Consider the following 7,360-nt stretch of genomic DNA (forward strand, 5'->3'; position numbering starts at 1 on the left):
TTTAATGCAATCGTGATCAAAATACCAAGAGCATTCTTCATAGAACTAGAACAAATAATCCTAAAATACATACGGAACCACAAAAGAACCCAAATAGCGAAACCAATCTTGAAAAAGGACAAAGCTGCAAGAATCACAATCTCAGATTTGAGGATATACTACAACATTGTGGTAATCCAAACGGTATGGTACTGGCACAAAAACAGAAACACAGATAGATCAATAGAACAGAATAGCAAACCCAGAAATAAAACCATCATTATATGGTCAGTTAATATTCAACAAATGAGGCAAGAATATACAATGGGAAAAAGGGTCTCTTCAACAAATGGTATTGGGAAAACTGCACAGCTACATGCAACAAAATGAAGCTGACCCACTTTCTTACACCATATACAAAAATAAATTCAAAATGGATGAAAGACCTAAATATGACACCTGAAACCACAAAACTCCTAAAAGAGAAGAACAGTAATTTCTCTGACATTGGCCATAGCAACATTTTCCTAGATAAGGCTCCTGAGGCAAATGAAACAGAAACAAGAATAATGTATTGTGACTGGGGTGGCTGGCTGTCTCAGTCAATGGACCATGTGACTCTTGATCTCAGGGTTGTGAATTTGAGCTCCACATTGGGTATGGAGATCGATTAAAAATAAAATCTTTAAAAAATATAACAATTTATTGTGACTATACCAAAGTAAAAACTTATACACAGCACAGGAAACAAAATTAAAACACAATACATGTTATATTTGCAATGACATATCCGATAAAGGGTTAGTATCCAAAATATATAAAGAACTGATATAACTAATACCCCAAAAACAAATAATCCAATTTTAAAAAGGGCAGAAGACATGAAGAGACATTTCTCCAAAGACATACAGATGGCCAACAAATACATGAAAAGATGCTCAACATCACTGATCATCAGAGAAATGCAAACCAAAAAGACAATGAGATATCACCTCACACCTGTCAGAATGGCTAAAATGAAAAACACAAGAAACAAGTGTTGATGAGGATGTGGAGACCAAGGAACTCTTGTGGAGTGTTGGCTAGAATGTATGTTGGTGCAGCCACTGTGGTTAACAGCATGAAGTTTCTTCAAAAAATTAGAAAGAGGGGCACCTGGGTGGCTCAGTTAAGCATCTGCCTTTGGCTTGGGTCATGATCCTAGAGTGCTGGTATCAAGCCCTGCATTGGGCTCCCTGCTTCTCCCTCTCCCTTTCCCACTGCCTGCTGCTCCCCTTGCTTGTGCTTTCTCTGTCAAATAAACAAATAAAATCTTAAATTGAAAAAAATTTGAAATAGAGAGGCACCTGGGTTCAGTTGGGTGGGAATCTGACTCTTGATTTTGGTCTGGGTCATGACCTCAGGGTCGGAAGGTTGACCCCTGCATTGGACTCCACCCTCAGCAGGGAGTCTGCTGGGGATTCTCTCCCTCTGCTCTTCCCCCTGCTTGTGTGCTCATTCTCTCTCATAAATAAATAAGTCCTTTTTTAAAAATTAGAAATAGGGATGCCTGGGTGGCTCAGAGGTTGAGCATCTGCCTTCGGCTCAGTGCATGATCCTGGAGACCCGGGATCGAGTCCCACATCAGGCTCCCTGCATGGAGCATGCTTCTCCCTCTACCTGTGTCTGTGCCTCTCTCTCTCTCTCTCTCTCTCTCTCTTTTTCTCATGAATAAATAAATGAAATCTTTAAAAAAAAATCCTTTAAAAAAAATAAATAAAAATAAAAATTAGAAATAGGGGATGCCAGGTGAGCTCAGTAGGTTAAGTTTCTGCCTTCAGCTCAGGTATGATCCCAGAGTCCTGGGATGGAAACCCGTGTCAGGCTTCCTGCTAAGCAGAGAGTCTGCTTCTCCCTCTCCCTCCACCCCTCCCCTGCTCCTTCTCTTGGTCACTCTCTCTCATATAAATAAATAAATTTTTTTTAAAAATTAGATTTACCATATGATTCCATAATTCTACTGTGGGTATTTACCCAAAGAATACAAAAACACTAATTTAAAAACATATATGCACCCCCATGTTTACTGCAGCACTATTTACAATGGCCAAATTATGGAAGTGTCCATTGATAAAGAAAATATGATACATGTATACACACACACACACACACACAATGGCATATTACTCAGCCATAAAAAGAATGAAATCTTTCCATTTGCAACAATATGGACAGATCTAGAGGGTATAAAGTTAAGTGAAATAAGTCAGTCAGAGAAAGACAAATACTCTAGGATTTCACTTATTTGTGAAATTTAAGAAACAAAACAAATGAGCAAAGGAAAACAGAAACAAACCAAAAAACAGATTCTTAACTACAAGAACAAACAGATAGTTACCAGACAGGAGGTGGATGAAGGGTTGGGTGAAATAGTTGAAAGGATTAAGAGCACTTATTTTGATGAGCACCAAATAATGTAAAGAATTGATGAATCACTATATTGTATACCTGAAAGTAGTTAACATTAAATGTTAATTATACTGGAATCTGTTTTCCTTTGTCATATACATCTTGTATTTTTTTATTTAAATTCAATTAATTACTATATAACGTGTTACTGCTTTTAAAGGTAGAGGTCAGTGATTCATCAGTCTTATATGATACCTAGTGCTCATGACATCACATGCCCTCCTTAATGTCCATCACCCAGTTACCCATCCCCCCACACTTCTCTCCTCCAAAGGCCCTGTTTGCTTCCTGTAATTAAGAGCTTCTTGGACAGCCCCTGTGGCGCAGCGGTTTAGCGCCGCCTGCAGCCCGGGGTGTGATCCTGGTAGATCCAGGATCGAGTCCTACCTCAGGCTTCCTGCATGGAGCCTGCTTCTCCCTCTGCCTGTGTCTCTGCCTCTCTCTCACTCTCTCTGAATAAACAAATAAATAAATCTTAAAAAAAAAAAAAGTTTCTTATAATTTGTCTCCCTCTCTGATTTTGTCTTGTTTTATTTTTTTCCTTTCTTCCTTTATGATCTTCTGGTTTTGTTTCTTAAATTACACATATAAGTGAGATCATATGATAATTGTCTTTCTGATTGACTTATTTTGCTGAATATCCTCTAGTTCCATCCACATCATTGCAAATGGCAAGATGGATTAAAAAAAAAAAGAAGGAAATACTGCCATTTGAAACAGAATGGATGAACATTGAGGGTATTAGGCTAAATGGAATAAGTCAGAGAAAGAGACTGTATAGTCTCACTATATGAGGAAATCTTAAAAAAATAAAAAAACTGAACTCGAGATACAGAGAATAGACTGGTGTTTCCAGAAGTGGGAAGCTGGGAAGGCAAAATAGGTGAGAGTGGCCAAAAGGTACAAACTTCCAATTATAAAATGAGTAATTCCTATGGATGAATGTACAGCATATTGACTATAGTTAATAAAGTCTTATTGTACACAGTATTTGAAAGTTGCTAAGAGAATAGATCTTAAAAGTGCTCATCACAAGAAAAAAATTGTAATTGTGTATGATGATGGATGTTAACTAGACTTTTGAGATCATTTCACAAAAAAATATATATTGAATCATATTACACACCTGAAATTAATGTTATATGTCAATTATGTCTCAATAAAAAGAAAAAGAGCTACAGGGAAAAATTATATAGGACAAGGTGATAGGAAGTGCATTGGTTGATACAGGGTGGTCAAGGATGATTTTTCCAATTTGGTGACATGTGAGTTAAATCTTGAAGAAAATGAAGGAGTGATTGCCAATATCAGGAGTAAGAAAATTCCAGGCAGGGGAATCAGCAAACATATGCAGAGGGGGAAGAATTAAGTTACAAAAAAAATTACAGAGTTAAAATCAGGAACAGAGAGCCAGGTCACATAGGGCTACATAAACAACTGTAGAGACTTTGGTTTTAATTTTTTTAAGATTTTATGTATTTGAGAGAGAGCATGAGAGAGAACATGAGCAGGTGGAGGGGCAGAGGGAGAAGCAGACTCCCCGCTGAGCAGGGAGCCTGAAACAGGACTCGATTCCAAGACCCCGGATCATGACCTGAGCTGAGGGCAGCCACTTAACCAACTGAGCCACCCAGCCGCCCCCAGAGACTTTGGTTTTTATTCTGAGATAGGAAATCAACAGAAAGCTTTAAGTCAAGAAGTGAAGTAATCTGACCTACATTTCAGAAGAATCACCCTGGCTATTGTGTTAAGAAGTAATTTAAGGCAGGCAATGGAGGAAGTAGAGACCAGTTAATAGGCTATTCCACAGATCAAATGAGTGAACACTGTGGCCTAGATGTGGATCAGCTGAACTTTAACTGCAAACTCTTCCAACTTCTGAATTCCCCTCTCACCTGGGCATTGGTGTTAGTCATAATGTTGAAAATGCATATGCTCTATTTCAAACACAGTTTTAATTAACTTCATAAAATGACACCTTAGAGCAGAAATCACTTAAAATTTCCTTATTTATGAAACTCATTTTGGCTATTATTATCTCAAATGTTGTCTCAAGGTGTTGTTTGTAGATCTATCCATCTTTTTTGTAATCCTTAGTAAGTATCATTATGGATTCCAGGTTGAGTACTCCAATGGGGACCATTTGAGCATTTAAGTCAAAACAGATTTGGAAACTGGTCCAAGTGTTTACTCACAGATTACCTGTTAAATCCTGGCCCTATTGGTATAGAATTCTTTGATCAAGCCCCCAATCTCATTTCTACTCCAAATATATTGCCAAAGTGAAAGATCTTGTCACTTACTTGGAATGAGACTAACCAACACCATCCCATAAATTCCATGGCTTTCAATACCAGGACTGTAGTGTGCGATGTTACATACATGCTGCTAATCTTATTTCCAACAATTCACTTATGATAAAGGCTCTTGTATTTGCCTCTCTAGACCAGAAGAGATCTTAGCAAAGGTTGGACACAGAGAAGAAACTGCCATATTAATACTAAGAGGGAAGGGGATCCCTAGGTGGCGCAGCAGTTTGGCGCCTGCCTTTGGCTTAGGGCGTGATCCTGGAGACCCAGGATCGAATCCCACATCGGGCTCCCGGTGCATGGAGCCTGCTTCTCCCTCTGCCTGTGTCTCTGCCTCTCTCTCTCTCTCTCTCTCTGTATCTGTCATAAATAAATAAAAATATTAAAAAAATAAATAAAAATAAAAAAAATACTAAGAGGGAGGGGAAAGATGAAAAAACTCAGTTTTGGATCTAACTCCAAGACCCCATATCCAAATGGGAAATACTATGGACAAGGTTTGTTGAATGGGCTTTTGGTAATCAGAAACTGTCAGAAGAGGTGAAAAAATTAGGCTCTGAAAAACAAGGCCCTGTTAATAGTAAAAACTATTTAAGGGGAGAAAGAAAAAAATGCCAAAGTATTTTGATCTTGGCCTCCAGATACTCAATAATCATTCTTTACTCTTTCTCTTAGCAATAGTAACTGTAGAAAGAAGAAATTGATGAGACACCAGCTTTTCCTGGAATTCCAATTGACCAGGTTAAAACACAAACTTTCTCCAGTCCCTCACTGTCCTCACACACGTAAAAGGAAAATCAGGAAAGACTATTATCTATATATCTATACTTATATCTATATCTAGAGAGAGAGAGGGAGAGGGAGAGAATGAGAGGGAGAGAGAGTCCAGCCTAATGCAGTTACAGGGAAAGGCTGGAATCTGTCCTGAGCTCACAGATGTCTCCTGGATAGAGTCACACCTGCACAATTACAAAACCCTCCACTCCTTGTGCAAACATGGTGCTGTACCAGGTCATTCACATATAATCCCACATACACACCGAGGGGACAAAGACCCAATCACACAGCCTCCCCACACCCACGTACCTACAGCCCCACAGCCAGGCAATCACAATCTCACACACGGGATCCCTGGGTGGCACAGCGGTTTGGCGCCTGCCTTTGGCCCAGGGCGCGATTCTGGAGACCCGGGATCGAATCCCACGTCGGGCTCCCGGTGCATGGAGCCTGCTTCTCCCTCTGCCTGTGTCTCTGCCTCTGTGTGTGTGTGTGTGTGTGTGTGTGTGTGTGACTATCATAAATAAATAAACAATCTCACACAAACACCCCAAGGGGGTTACACTAGTCACACCTGCACAGCCACAGGCACCTAACACCACACAGTCACAGACGAACTCACACACACACACACAGCAGTGCTGCACACGTTTCCCAAAATCACACAGCCCCCTCACGGCGGGACAGTCCCAACTGCACAATCACGTGGGCCCTCTACATCCCTGTGCACAATGGCGCAGTCATGCAGTCACAGTCACATACTCCATCCTGGGAACTGGCACCGTCCCAAGCACCCTACTCCATCACCCAGAGTTATCACCACGTTATCACCACATAAAGTCACAATCACACACCACACACGGTTAATATCACAATCTCTCTCCCTCCCTCCCATTCCTCCTCCCTCTCTTTCTCATCTCTCTCTCTCTCTCTCTCTCTCACACACACACACACACACACACACACACACACACGCTCCGGACACGAAATGCTCCTACCTGAACCCCTCACCCCAGTCCTTCCCAGGTTCCGGTCTGGTCCAAACGGGCCAAGTTGCACCAGACTCCAAAGGCCCCGCAGCAGCTAAGGTGCCGCCTTCCCGCAAAGCGGCCGAACCCGAGGAGCGCAGCGTCCGCCCGCACAGCCCTCCGGGAAATGCGGCCCGGGAGCGGACCGCGGGCCTCCCGCGTCCCCTCAGCGCGGAAGCCGAGCTCGTGCTGCTCTACCGCTTCCCGGCGCCAAACAGAACCGCGAGGCCCGACGCCGAGCGGCTGGTACGCGGAGCCGCGGGCGGGAGGCAACCGCCAGGCCTCCAGCTGCCTCAGCCCGGGCAGCTCGAGGGTCGCCACAGCCCGCGCACCAGACGCCCGCTCGGCGGCGAACGCGGCCTCGAGCCGCGGCGTCTGTGAGAAACGTAGCCCCAGCCAGAAAAGCCGCCAGTCAGGCGGAATGCGAGCGTCGGGGTCCGCCCGGCGGCGCCAGAGACACTTCTGGAGGTTCTAGTTCGCCCTCTGCGGGCAAGCGGATGACACTTCATGTCTGCCGGTCGGCTCAGCGCTGAGGGTGAGGGTGAAGGGGGCACCTGGTCGTCTCTTTCGGGACCGAGTGGCGGCGGCGACAGGGAAAGAATCACGGTCCTGGAGGGGAGAGGGGGACGCGCCCGAGGGATGCCCTCAGGTGAAGACCTGCGCGGAGACGCCGCGTTGCGGTGGCAGGTGTGGCTGGATGTTGTGTATATGTGATTACGGGTCACCTGTTCCGGAGGCCAGGCTTGTACCTGTGTATCTCCAGTTAACCTCTAAGCCTTACGTCAGGCATCCGTAAAACGGTGAGAGAGCTTTAGGGAG

General features: G+C 43.5%; 1 protein-coding gene across 2 annotated transcripts in view; it reads right to left on the minus strand.

Annotated features, from left to right (window-relative positions):
- LOC144321923 (zinc finger protein 525-like) overlaps positions 1–6,988 on the minus strand; it is a 55,373-nt gene extending 48,385 nt beyond the window's left edge. For both annotated transcript variants that reach the window (XR_013387516.1, XM_077911298.1), the window contains exon 1: positions 6,512–6,988. The gene's annotated coding sequence lies outside the window, so the exon portion shown is untranslated. The remainder of the gene's footprint in view (positions 1–6,511) is intronic.
- Between the last annotated feature and the right edge of the window lie 372 nt (positions 6,989–7,360).

Source organism: Canis aureus, chromosome 1 (assembly GCF_053574225.1).
Source record: "Canis aureus isolate CA01 chromosome 1, VMU_Caureus_v.1.0, whole genome shotgun sequence".
Lineage (NCBI taxonomy): Eukaryota > Metazoa > Chordata > Mammalia > Carnivora > Canidae > Canis > Canis aureus.